Source organism: Python bivittatus, unplaced genomic scaffold, assembly GCF_059951505.1.
Source record: "Python bivittatus isolate LINGU-HERP-01145 unplaced genomic scaffold, Pbiv_v1 ctg000020_np1212, whole genome shotgun sequence".
Classification (NCBI taxonomy): Eukaryota; Metazoa; Chordata; class Lepidosauria; order Squamata; family Pythonidae; genus Python; species Python bivittatus.
In genome coordinates, this window is record NW_028277030.1 from 98,294,688 (window position 1) to 98,308,582 (window position 13,895).

The 13,895-nt window shown below is 41.3% G+C and overlaps 1 long non-coding RNA gene across 1 annotated transcript in view; it reads left to right on the top strand.

Annotated features, from left to right (window-relative positions):
- LOC112540620 (uncharacterized) overlaps positions 1-13,347 on the top strand; it is a 34,058-nt gene extending 20,711 nt beyond the window's left edge. The window contains exons 2-3 of the long non-coding RNA XR_003084697.2: positions 11,860-11,918; positions 12,211-13,347. This is a non-coding gene — a long non-coding RNA (uncharacterized LOC112540620). The remainder of the gene's footprint in view (positions 1-11,859; positions 11,919-12,210) is intronic.
- Positions 13,348-13,895: the final 548 nt, after the last annotated feature.

Below are 13,895 nucleotides of genomic sequence, written 5' to 3' on the forward strand. Positions count from 1 at the left end.
CATCATTTTTCTAATAATAAAAATACAGGGAAAGCGTCACCTCCACCCAACAGAAGCCCTACATCTAAATGGCATTAAACAAGGAAAGAATAATTTGCATTTGCTACACAACAATGACAACAAATATGTTATTGTGGAAAGACATTTGCATGGCTTTATATGCAGATTAGACAAATGAGTTTTTGATAATCATGATAACCCCCAAATCAGGATTTCGGATTTAAAAATGTTCTTTGATTTCTTTTTCTTAGGGATTGTAACATAGCTTTATAGCAGGTGGACAATATAGAGATACTTTGTTGATAGACATGTATGGATTGATATGTGCAGGTGTTTGTTATCTGTGTTTCTAATCTCACTCTAACTACAGCTAAGTGCTATCCTATCTGGTTTGGTTTGGTTTGGTTTTTCTTTCAGCAAATCAGCATAATTCTTATGGAAATGGTATAGAAAATGGCCAATTAATGTGTTTTCAGGGCAACTTCTCTTCCAAATAGAACATTGACCAAGTAATCTTTTTAGTGGGTTGATTGAAAAGGGGCAGAACAGTGTAAAGGGGGAAAATTCTGAAGCTTTGTTTAAAGGAACATTGAAAGTAGCCTTAAGGAATTTAACATCACATTCCATATATTGCCTTCAAACTAAGTCATTGCTCGTTTAAAGAATGAGCTACTTCAAACTTCCTGCTTTCTTCTTGAGCCATCCTTAGTCGGCACAGTAGCAAATATAAAACAACATATAAAAATGTTGGGAAAAATCTTCACCATTGCCAGACAATAGTATATTCATTTTCTTTAGTGCAGGCAAGCAGGTTGGGGGTTTAAAAGGAAACACTATTATGTTATACAGCATTTGCCATTTATAGAGCAGTCTTGCATGCCTTTTCTCTCTTCCTCACATTACTCACACCTCTTCTAAACTGGTCCAGTGCAAAGGTTCATGTATTCCAGAAATGTTACTGCAGCTGGGTTGTCAACATGGTGCCCATGAGCACCAGATGTGTGAGCAGACATCCCTCTTCTGACATGCCAGACTCACCACTTCAACTGCCCTTTAAAAATATTTAGACTAAGTTAAACAAGTATCTGGAATGAATATGTGCTTGTGGTATAATACTGCAAAGCAATGGACCTGCTCCCAACATATCATTTAATTTTAAAAAGGCCTCTGGACCTCAGCTGGACCTACAGGCATTGTTATAAATTTAAAAAGGGCTGATGGCTTTTGTTTCATAGTATGCTCAACTGCCCAGAAAGGTCATCAGATCAACAGCCATCTCAGAATGACTTATAATGTTTCAGGGGACTAGAGAGAGTGGCAGAAAAATCTTTAACACTTATCTTTTGGTAAAAAAAGCATTTTATTCCTGGGCAATTCTATCCTGACATCTATTGCATCTATTTTATTAAAAGGGGAACCCCCCACTTTCCAACACTCCCATTTTATGGGAATGCTCTTGACATTCCCAACAAGTCCATTGAGCTAAGAGAATTGGCTGAGATTTCTACCCTATGTCATTTGCCCAAATCCAATTATTTATTTATTTTATTTTATTTATTTATTCGGCTTGTATGCTGCCCATCTCCCCCACGGGTGACTCTGGGCAGCTCACAATAAAAAAGAAAAAATACAATTCTCTCCAAGATGGCTAAAAACTATAAATAATTAAAAAACGTATTAAAAATACCCTAAAAAACCTCCTCTAATTTTGGCCCTATAAAAACCTGTAAGATGCTGGGGGGGGGCAACCCATCATCCCACCAGCCATCTCCACAGGTGCGGGCCCCCCTCTGGCCCCCAGGCCTTCTGGCAAAGCCAGGATTTAATACCTTTCCTGAAGGCCATGAGGGAGGGGGCACACCGGACCTCAGGAGGCAGGATGTTCCATAGGGCGGGTGCTGCAGCAGAAAAGGCTCTCTGCCTAGACCCCACCAATCGAAATTCCCTGACCGGTGGGGTCTGCAACCTGCCCCTTCTGCTGGACTGAGTGGGACGGGCTGAAGTAACCAGGGTGAGGCGGTTCCTCAGATAACCTGGTCCCGTGCCATGAAGGGCTTTAAAGGTGATGGCCAACACCTTGAATTGGACGCGGAAACAAACTGGTAACCAATGCAGCTCGCGCAACAGCGGTGTTATATGTGCCCTCCTAGGGGCATTAAGAACTGTCCACGCCGCCGCATTCTGCACCAGCTGTAGCTTCCGGATACTCTTCAAGGGTAGCCCCATGTAGAGCACATTACAGTAGTCCAACCCAGAGGTGACCAGGGCATGAGTGACTGTGCGGAGGTTCCCTGATCCAGGAAGGGGCGTAACTGCCGCACGACACGAAGTCGTGCAAAGGCCCTCCTGGCCATGACTGCCACCTGCTCTTTGAGCAGGAGTCGTGAGTCCAGGAGAACCCCCAAATTACGCACCGGGTCTGTCTGGGGTAGTGCAACCCCGTCAAGAACCAAAGATGACAGAGTCCTAGATCTTGAGGCCCCCCGTATCCACAGCCACTCCGTCTTACCAGGGTTCAGCTGAAGCCTGTTGTCCCCCATCCAGGCCCCCACAGCCTCCAGGCACTGCGAAAGGGCAGTCACAGCATCACTTAAGGCACCTGGAATGGAGATGTATAGTTGGGTATCATCAGCATACTGATGATACCTCACTCCATGGCGCCGGATGATCTCACCCAGCGGCTTCATGTAGATATTAAATAGGAGCGGTGAAAGCACTGACCCCTGTGGCACCCCACACAGTAGGGGCCGGGGGCTGGACCTCTCGCTTCCTATCAACACCAATTGGGTTCGGCCTTGGAGAAAGGAGCTGAACCAGCACAACATTGTGCCACCCAACCCCAACTCCTACAGCCGACCCAGAAAGATACCATGGTCGATGGTATCGAAAGCCGCCGAGAGGTCAAGAAGAGCAAGGATGGATGCACTCCCCCCACCCCGCTCTCGCCAGAGATCATCTAAAAGTGCGACCAATGCTGTTTCTGTCCCATAACCAGGCCTGAATCCTGACTGATAGGGGTCCAGATAATCCATTTCCTCCAGGATCCTCTGAAGCTGCTGCGTGACCACCTTTTCTACCACTTTCCCTAAAAAGGGGAGGTGGGAGACTGGACGAAAATTGTCCAGGAGGGTGGGGTCTAGCGATGGTTTCTTGAGGAGAGGGCGGACCAAAGCCTCTTTGAAAGGCTTCAGGAACACCCCCTCCTGCAAGGATGAATTAACCACCGCCAGGACCCACCCTAAGGTCACCTCCTTGGTAGATCTAACTAACCAGGAGGGACACGGATCTAAATCACAGGTGGTCGCACTGACAGCCCCGAGGACCCTGTCCACTTCCTCAGGGACAACAGGATCAAACTGTTCCCAGATAACTGGGCAAGAACGCTCCCTGGGCAACTTTTCTGGACCTACTCCATGCTTGGCTTCCAACTGAGAGCGGATCTGAGCAATTTTATCCATCAGGTGTTCAGCAAATTCCTCTGCATGACCCTGCAAGTAGTCCTCCGCCCCCCCCCCTTTTCCCAGGAGGGCCCGGGTGACCCTAAACAGGGCTGCAGGGCGACAATCTGAGGATGCAATAAGAGCGGAGAAAAATTACCTGGCAGGTTTTCACTAGGATATGTTGCATGAAAGTTACACATGACTTTTCCCCATGAAATGGAACTTTCAAGAACCCATTTTCTAATGAGTAAACCATGAATTGAAGAGCCTCCTTGTCTTTCTAGATTTCTCCTGAATAAGCAGAAACTCCTAACTGCATTAGCTTCTTCTGGCCTGCAAAGATTTGCACCTCTCTAAACACACTTAGAATACACCAAGAAAAGATGACAATTTAGAACCCTAGTGATTTTATAAAGCATGTTTATTTATAACAAGTACAAAACAGACCTGAAACAATATGTTATTTCTGAAGGTATAATATTGAAATCATCAAAACTATTCATATATCTATGAATGCTGTATGACACAATTTTTTCAAGGACGAGACTTTCTTTTGAACTAAAGTGGTCCTTCTTAACATCTAAAAATAGAGGTTTATATTTGTAAAATCCAGAATAACCTTAAACTCAGTTTTTGTTTTTGCACCTTCCCTACAAGATTCTTAGGCATTTCTTGGAAATGGTATGTGCTTTTTTTGTGCAATTTTTATTTTCTCACATACAATAGTGAATTTTCTCCCACAATAATTATTTATTTCTTTATGAAATTCATATGGCTGCCCAACTTGAACAATTGTGATTCTGGGAGCATACAAGTGACAATCAAACAATATAGTTAAAGACAACAAATTGGGAGCCCAAATTTATATTAGATCTCTTCAGGAAGGAACTCCAGTCAATACCAGAGGAAAGAACTAGGTTTTTAGAACCTCTATAAAGGCCAGCAGAGTTGGTCCTGAGAGGGATATCATCCAGAGGACAGGCATGACAATGAGAAAGGCATACCTCCTGGATCCCACCAGATGATATTGCTTCAGGGAAGGGACCCACAGTGTGCCCAACCTACTAGAGCATGTGGCATGGGCAGATAGCACAGGGACAAGGCAATCCTGCAAATAGTATCATAGCCCCAACTTTGTGGAAAGAGGGAAAGGAATACCCAGCCTCCCATTACACTTACAAAATCATAGAGTGCTTCTAGATGAGTGACTCCTTGTATTACCTGTCAAAAGACACTATGGAGCTACTCCATCTTTCCCTCTTTTACTTTGTGTTGTTATTGCTAAACATCCAGGATGGGCAATTTCTGAGTATCCACCTGATAGCATGGGATGCCCATGAATTAGGCAATAATTTCATGCTATTCAATTAAATTTCAAGAGAAGACATAATAAGGGAAATCCTCCAACTGGGCTTTCTTACATAGTAGTGTTATTGTCACTAAGGGAGAACCCTGCTTTTGAGAAATTGAATTTTCCCACTCTAAAAAAGGGAAGGAAAATTTGCCCACAAGTTTGGCAGATAATTTCAAAAGGCCTTTTGTGTCCAATTTCACAATCAAATCTTCAAGAACTGAACCAAGGCAGGGCACTTTTTGGATCTGAGCTGAAGTCTGTCTAATTCTAAGGCTGTAAGCCAATCTTCTGTCTGATCCAAAAGGTAGGTTCTGAGGTGAATTGCAAATCTGTCTCTGAACCTTCATTTGGTTTTGTTCTCTCTCTCTCTCTCCTGGTGCATAAGTTATACCTTTTTTCTCTCTGTGGTTTGCTGGTCTTTTTTTGAATCAAGAGTCAGCCAGCAGCTTTGAGCAGAAATAGTCAATGAGAATGAGGTGGCAGGAAGGGAAATATATGAAATCTGATACTGCCATTTTAACAGGCAGGGGCAGCCCAAAACAACCTGCTGCCTGGATGGAAGGAGAATTCATCACCCTCCCACATGCTTCTTCCTGTACATTTCTTCTCTGGTAGCATCAACAACACCATTCACCCTTTCTCCAGCCATTAGCTCTGTTTGTCCTATAAGCATCACTAGGAATGAGTCATTAAAGCTATGCATTGTGAATTGGCCACAGCAGCTGCCCTGTGTGAGCAAATGCAACAAACACCTCACATTGTGTTATTCTGAGGATGTCTTCAGAATAACACATAAAAGATTGGTCAGAAGGAATGGCAAGCTACTTTGGAGGCTTAGGTACAATGGCCAGATAGGCAGTGGGTAGACACTTGAGTCTAATTCATTATTTGTCCTAGGGGCCCTTCCAAAATGGTTGCTTTGTTGAACCAAATGATAGTAACTGTAACCTTGTAACACTGCTTCCTTTTGAACAGCCAGGTGGGGTGGGATGGGGTGGGGTGGGGTGGGGTGGGGTGGAACGGACAGAACAGAACAGAACAGAGTATGATGCTGCTACCCCTGAAAAGGTGATAAGACTAAAATCTGCACATGTGATGGAAAGGGAATAAACCAAAGTTGTGGTTTCAGAACCACAAAACGATAGTCATTTTTGCAAAATGACCAGAATTCAACACTCCTCCACACCATTTTGAGGCAAGACTAATATTTTTAAAGTGGCTAAAAGGAAAACTGTTAGACATTAGCCAAACTCAATTAGGCAGCCCATTGGCTCACATATAGCTCTTAATATCTAAATTTAGATAAGGCTTCCCATTCCTGAGGGGGCAGAAGAGAGAGGATGTGTGATAGAAAAAGGGCAATGATGTAATCATGGAAAAAATAACATGAGCCATCTAGCCATGACCTACTGTCCTGTTCATGAGGGCAGGCTGGCATTATATTTTATGTAACATCATCCTTAATGACCTTTGTGAAATTCCTGGGGAAAGTAAGCTCCCTTTAGCTGGGTGTGTTCAAACGGAGGCCTGACACCCATTTGTTCGAATGGTTCAATTTGGATTCTTGCACTGAGCAGGAGGTTGGACTTGAAACAGGCCTTTCCATCTTTGTGACTATGTTTCAGCAACCTTGGGGAAATTATTCTCCTTCATCAGCAGCACACAATCACACATATCATGGTCAAATGGGGAGCAGCCATCTTTGACAAGTCCCCCAGCAGCAAACAACCTCCTCTTTTCTATTTGCACAATATGGCAGAATTAGGAACGTTAGTTTAGCCCCAGATGACCCTGTGGCTGTTTGGGGCTAAATGCTTCCCTTCTAACAGTTATGATGATGGGGCTAGAATGTTTGCTGCCATGATTCTATCCTTCTGTTGTTCTGAGCAGCAATGATGAACTGATTACGCAGAGGTTCAGTTGGTTCAGGGGTTGGGGCCAGTCTAACCTCTGGGAAATTATATTCCAAATGGCAGGCGTCACAACAGAAAAGGCTGTCTTCCTGGGCCCTGCCAAATGGCACTCCTCAACAGATGGAACCTGGAGCATGCCTCTTCTGCCTGACGTCATGGGGTGGATAATCAAACAGGTAGACATAACAGCCATACAAGAGAGCCAGTGTGGTATAGTGGTTAAGGCATCAGGCTAGAAACTGGGAAACTGTGACTTCTAGTCCTACCATAGGCACAAAGCCAGCTGGGTGACCTTGAGCCAGTCACTCTCTCCCAGCCCTAGGAAGGAGGCAATGGCAAACCATTTCTGAAAATCTTGCCAAGAAAACTACAGGGACAAGTCCAGGCAGTCACCAGGAGTCAACACTGACCTGAAGGCATGCACACACGCACACACACACACACACACAAAGATATAATAGAGGAGAAATGGTCCCTTAAGCAACCCATTGCCATGCCAGGTTGTATATAAAAGTATAGGATAGTATAGGATTTGAATTTATTTTTGTATACTAAATGATGGTCATTCTTTAGATTCAAGAGATCAAATCAGAAGACATTCTACATGGAATTTAACTTCAAGATGAATGTTTTGATGTATAGTCATCACTGGAAACATTGATATTAAGCTCTCTAATTACCTCCTGGGAACAGTGACCACTGCCAGAATTTCACTGGAACCTTCTCTTGCTTTGACTTAAATGCTGCTTTGCACCCCACACACATATCTGAATGGTAGTCAAAGGCCTCCTCGCCTTCCAAAGTCATTAAGACTTCTCACTAATAGACAGAGTGTGAAGAAAAATGTTAAATTAACAAACGACTTTGGCTGCAAAACCATGTCCTCAGTGCCAAAGTAAAAACCAGGGCTTTCATAATGCTTGGAACATGCCAGAGTGCAAAAGATTGTCAAACAGAAGCTGACAATGCCTGCCAAAGAGGCAGAATTACTCCACCATTTATTTAGTTGTGTTGGCAGGAACAAATTATCCCCTGAAATCTGGGCCTGTTGATTTAGTTTGTCCAAAGAGATAGGTATGCAGGGTAACTGTTGTCTATTGTTTCCGAATGCAGGGCATCAAATAATGTTCTGAAGTTACCAGAAGGCAGGTTTTGCTTAATAGTTGGGGGTGGGGGGAGAACTTCTCAGTAGGAATGACAATTTGGCAGAGCAGCCTTTAAGGGAGATGGTGATTCGTTCTGTTGGATGTGTTTAAAAACTGAATTTGGACAGGCCCCACCAGGGGTGTTTTAATTTAGATTTCTGCCCTGAACAGCAGGTTACCCTCTTTCTTGTCTGTTATTTTATGATATTTTAAAAATAATTTTCACTCCAGTCATCCTCTGTTATTTAGTGGATGTGAAATTACTTTCAAAATGTGGTGAATTTTTAAATTATTGATCATATTGATATTCTCCTGCTTTTTTTTTTCTTCAATTAGTTCTCATTCTATCCAATGCAAGACAATTTGCTTTAAAAATTCTTTCATTCTGTAAGTGTAGTGGGGTACTCTTGTACTAATTTAGTTGCAGGTTTGCCAAGATGCTTGTGCAAATGTTCAGTTTTCCTTCTACAATAAGATCCAGAGAGGCAGGCCATAGGGAGGCTGTAGAGCAGTGGAGAGATGTGTGACAGAGAAAGGAAAATACACAATGTTCATGGTCATCTAACAATGATAAGTTAAACTCAGAATACTATCCAAAGAAATGAAAACAATTTTTAAATCAACTTGAAAATATGATGGAGGAATCAAGTCCTCTTTCACAATTTGGGAAATTGGAGGACAGATTTTGACATAGCACTAGTAGAAGCCACCACAAGAACAGCTATGCGGCACCATCTCAGAGCTTTTCTTCATATCCATCCTCAGAACTTCATATCCATTTCTATCACTCTGATATTGCTTTCTATATGTGATTCTTAAGGCAAATATCAATAGCACTATGAAGAGGTGTGTGAATGTCATGAAAAGGAAGAGAATTTGGAGACCCTGCCGCAAGGTCACCCCCACCCCCACACAAATCTAGGCATGGTAAAAAAAGGGGGAAAATAGATTCAGGAAACTATAGACCAATCAGCACCTGAGAACTCCCCCCCCCCCCCAAAAAAAAGATCAAGCAGTGGGTTTGCAAGCATTTAGAAAGGAACAACGTGATAACTAGAAGTCAGCATGGATTTGTTAAAAACAGATCATGCCAGACAAATCTTACTCTTTTTTGACAATTTGACTAAATTAGTAGATGCAGTGTCCTTGTGGGCCTCCTGATAACCACAAATTAAGCATGAATCAACAATGTGCTGCACCTCTCCAAAAAGAGCCAATGTAATCTTGGGCTACATCAACAGAGATCTAGTGTAGAGATTACAGGAAGTGATAGTTCTGTTCTAGGCTGCACTGGTCAGTTTGCACCTGAAATATTGCATCCAGTTCTGGTTGCCATAATACAAGAGGGATGCTGAGGACCTGGAAAACGTTCAGAGAAGAGCAAAAAAGACGGTGAGGGGCTCAGAGGCCAAATCCTATGAAGAAAAGTTAAAAGAAGTAGATGTACTAGAGGGACATAGGATAGCAGTCTTCCAATACTTGAAGGGCTGTCACAGGATAGAGGGTGTGGATTTATTCTCCATGTAGACTGAGTTTAGGAAAAGAACCACTGGTTGGAAGCTTTACCAAGGGAGACCCAAACATGAAATAAAAAAGAATATCCTGACCATTTAAGTGATTAAGCCTGCTTCTCGCAGTCATAGATGCTCCATCACTGGAGGTTTTCAAGCAAAGGTTGGACATTCATTTGTCTGGAATGATCTGAGGATTCCTGGCCTGAGCAGGGGATGAGCTGGAAGACCTTCAAGATCCCTTCCAATTCTATGATTCTCAGACAATTTCTGGGCCCAGTTGTGAAAATGAAAGAGTAAACTGTCCTTAAAGTACACCTTTCCAATCTTTTGGGACCTGAAATTCAAGTTAGTCCAGATACCACAGCTATATAAAGTATATTAAAAGCCAAGAATCCATATTAAATTTGAACTGCTGGGCAATTTGGGTGCTTTCCTAAATAGCATATACAGGCATCATGGGAGGAAAGCCTTTTTTTCCCTCTCCTTTTCTATAACATTTTCTGCCAAATTGTATCTGGGTCTTTGTGTACACTGTTGCCTTTTGGGCTATTTTGTTTAGCTATTGAAATTCCCAATGTCTTTTAGTATACAACATTCATTAGACATAGCAATAGCTCCTTTTGCAACGAGGTCGGATTGTGTTGGTGGTCTCTAGTTCCTTCTTTGAGAAGAATGATTTATCCTCTTATCAGTCATAAATGGTGTCCCGGGCTTGGTGTGCCTTGTAACTTGATTAATTTCCCCATGTTTATTCCCCATGCCTAGAGATACATTTCCAGATGCTTTCCTGCATTCCTATGGGGCTTTGCTCCAGTGCACAGGAATTTAAGTGGGCTATATTTTGTTTGTGGCTATCCAGGTGGGATACAGATGTAAACACTAGACACCTTTGTACACATCTTTCTGCTTCCCAGATGATTGATTAATCGCTTTCTCCCTTATTGGCCTTTGTTCCTTATCCCAGAGGGTCAGCTTTTACAGACCAACACTTCTGGTGTCATTAGTTCTTACACATCAGCTTCACTGACTTCCTATTATCTCAACCTGATCTGAACCTTTGTTCTATTCAAGAGATAATTAAACGCAAAGCCAAACAAATGTCAGAGTGATCATGACAGATAAGCTGTCAAGGGAGAGAAAGACATACACACATAAAGAGAGAGAGGGAGAGAGAGAGAGGGAAGTCTGACACATGTGTGAAACCTGTACTGACCGACTGCCAGTGGAAAGTTACCTTCAACATTTGGATATAGTTAAATGCCATGTATCACTAGCATTTTCTTTTGTAATCTCATTATTAGGTTATTATTTTGAGTATTAAAGACTTATTTCTGTGTATCATATTATTGTTTCTGTTTTTATTATCTAAATTAGTAACTTTTTGGAGCAGAGGGGAATGCAAATTTTAGTAAATAAAGAAATGAATGAATAAATAATTCAAGTGAAATCATAGAAGTAGCATTTGTGGATGCTACTTCTTGTGGATTTCTGCCTTCATTTGTTTTTCAGACTCATTAAACAACAATTAGAGTGGAAAGTTATTTTAGCAAAATTTGTGAACTCCACTACTGTTTATTAAACAAACAGAGGTTCAAACTATGATTCATACAATGTCTAAATCCAGACGCCACAAAAGGGGACAGTGCCTCATAAAGCCTTTACTCTAATTCTTTATTTAATTTAGGAAATACAGAAGTAGAGGAGCATTTCTAGCACACAGCTTTTGGACTTTGCTGAAAGTGAGAGAGAGACCACCAGCTCTTTGAAGGAATTGGTTTGATTGTCAGACTGCTCTAATCTGCTCTAATTTAATTTATTAATAAATTTATTAATTTATTTGCTCTAATGTAATTAATTAAATTAATTCTTAACTTCTCAGTTCTGCATATTTGAAACATTCATAGGAAAATGCACACAAAAAAACTGGAGGAAGGTTTGTACGTCCTTTTTCTGCGTAGGAGTTTCTCCTAATATTAAGCATTTATGGCACTTTTTCTCATAGACAGGTTGGACCCATTTGCTATTAGTCTTTCACTTCAAACTATATTACAATGTTCAGAGAATGAAATAAATATTTTATTTTATACTTTATATTTTTATACTGTTTAATATATTTATTGTTTATTTATTTATTGATGTCATAATGCACTACAAAAGGGGCAGAGCACAGTGCTCCTTTTTCATTTGCATTCCCTTTGACCCCCCCACCCCCAACATCTCTGGATGGACATTTTTTTTGTTGGTCCGATCAGATGTCCAGGACTTAGCTTCCCATAAGATCTACTGCTGCCTTCATATAATCCATAGTAATTAAAGGCACTGATTGTAGAAATGTGCCATTAAGGCTGTAATCCTAAGTCCTTTTAATTGGGAGTAAGCCCCGCTGAACTCAGTGGGACTTACTTCTGAGTAGACGTATATAGATTTGAGGGAAAGGAATGAGAGTCAAGTCTCCTAGGCGTGTTTCTTATGCCATCCTTATCTCTGTTTCAGACATCTCCGTATTCTAATTACAGTGATCACATACTGCACTGAAACACTTACAACAAGAGGTAATGCTACCTACAATAATCCTACCAGTTATATTATGGTGAAATGACTGCTGGAGAAGTGAAGCCTCAGGGTGATATTAGGATTTGTGAGTGGCAGCCTATTTTCTTTCCTTCTTTCTGGAGTGGAATTGCCCACGTATACTTATGTGGGGATTGTACAATTAGCATAAGGCGCATTCTACTTGTCAGCGGCATTCTGTAATTCATTTCCAGCACAAGTTAATGCATGATGGAGAAGGTATGGCTGGCATCTGCCCAGGTGCAAATGGGGTGAAACTGTTTTTCTTTGCAGATGGAATGAGATTAATCTGAAGAGAATCGAGTCTTTTCATACTCATGACCAGGAAGGAGAAATAAGAGGAAAAGATACAACTAGCACAGGACTGGCTCTGACAGCTGAATGGATGCAGAGGCCTGGGAAGTAGTGTGCCCCGTGAAAGGTGCACATGATGCTGGAGCCATGCTCCACCCTGGTTAATATTTTACTTGGGCACATGCATTTTTTCCATTGGATAGTTTTATCCCCTGAAGTCTACAGACTTGGCAGTTCAGTGTAAATAAATCTTCATTTTTCTGTTTACTGATTTGGTCAGATTAGTTGCTGTTTACTGGCATCACTGAAAGATTGAATCTACTACACCTAAGCAGTTAATGCATAGTTTAAGAACACTAGCATAATCAACCTCAATGCTTTTAAAACAAGGCTCATATACCAGGGACCTCTGTGGTGTGTGTGTGTGTGTGTGTGAGAGAGAGAGAGAGAGAGAGAAAGAGAAATTGAAGTTGGCAGTCATGACTGTGCAATCGAAACCCCACACCTTTTTTTACATTGGTTGCACATGTGATACATGTAAAAAAAGGGGTGGGGTTTTGAACTATGCTCACCCCTTGCGGATGCCCCTGTGATACAGAAACATGGACCAGTTATGTATGAATATTGTCTGCCACCAGTTTCACTGCAGTCATTGGCAGCCAAACCATATAAACAAGCAAACTTCTGAATTCTATCTTGGGTTGTCCAATCTCCAGCAAAAGGTTGTCCAATCTGAAGCAGAAGATTCACACCCATAATCCATTTTTTAAAAAGTGCTGGATTTGCTACTGGAGTCAGGTTATAAATTATGTAGTCAGATGAGCACCCTCAGATAATTCCTAGCTCTGTCTTGAAGTCAAAACTTCAATGTTCTGAAGAACTTTCTTTCTATATTTGAATACAAATTTACCACAGAAATCACAAATGGGGGACTATGTAGAAATTTGTGCTGCATGTGTTCATTTATATGTTTAATTTCCCTTTTTTCTTATTGTTAAATAAACTGACTTAAATGTTAATAATAATTTAGCTGTATAACTTGAATTGAATATATAAGAGCTGTACGTTTTTGTGGGGTTTCCTTTTCTCTCTTTCTTTCTCTTTTTACATATGAAATAAAAATCAGTGTGACTTAAAACAGGAAATGATATCTTAAATCTCAAACAATTTAGAGCTAAAACTCGCTCTTATATCAGGGGCTCTTAACCAATGCTCTCTTAAAGAACCTGGGCCCTTTTCAGAAGAGAGATCACTTTTTCAGAAAAGGAGGTTTACATATTTGCATGTATTCTATATAGTATTTTCTAAGTACACAAGAATTACGATTATACTGTTGACAATATTTTTACAGCTACACTAAAAGACAAAGATAAGAAAAAAATTGTATCACCAGGAAAGAGGTTATCATAATTCAAAATTATTTCTGGGGAGACTGTAGTTGCATTTCATTAACCCCTTACAGCCAGGAAAAACAAGTGCGGTATCTGCTTACACTAGAGTAATGCAACACAAAGGAGTGTTTGTCTTTCTCAGTCCAAAGAGAATACAATCTCTCCCTGCACGGAAGTGATATAACACTACAGTGCCATGCAGAGTATTTGTCTCAGTAAAAGAAAGCGTCTCTGTCAAGCTAACCTAACAGCTATCCTACACCTCATGGCCAA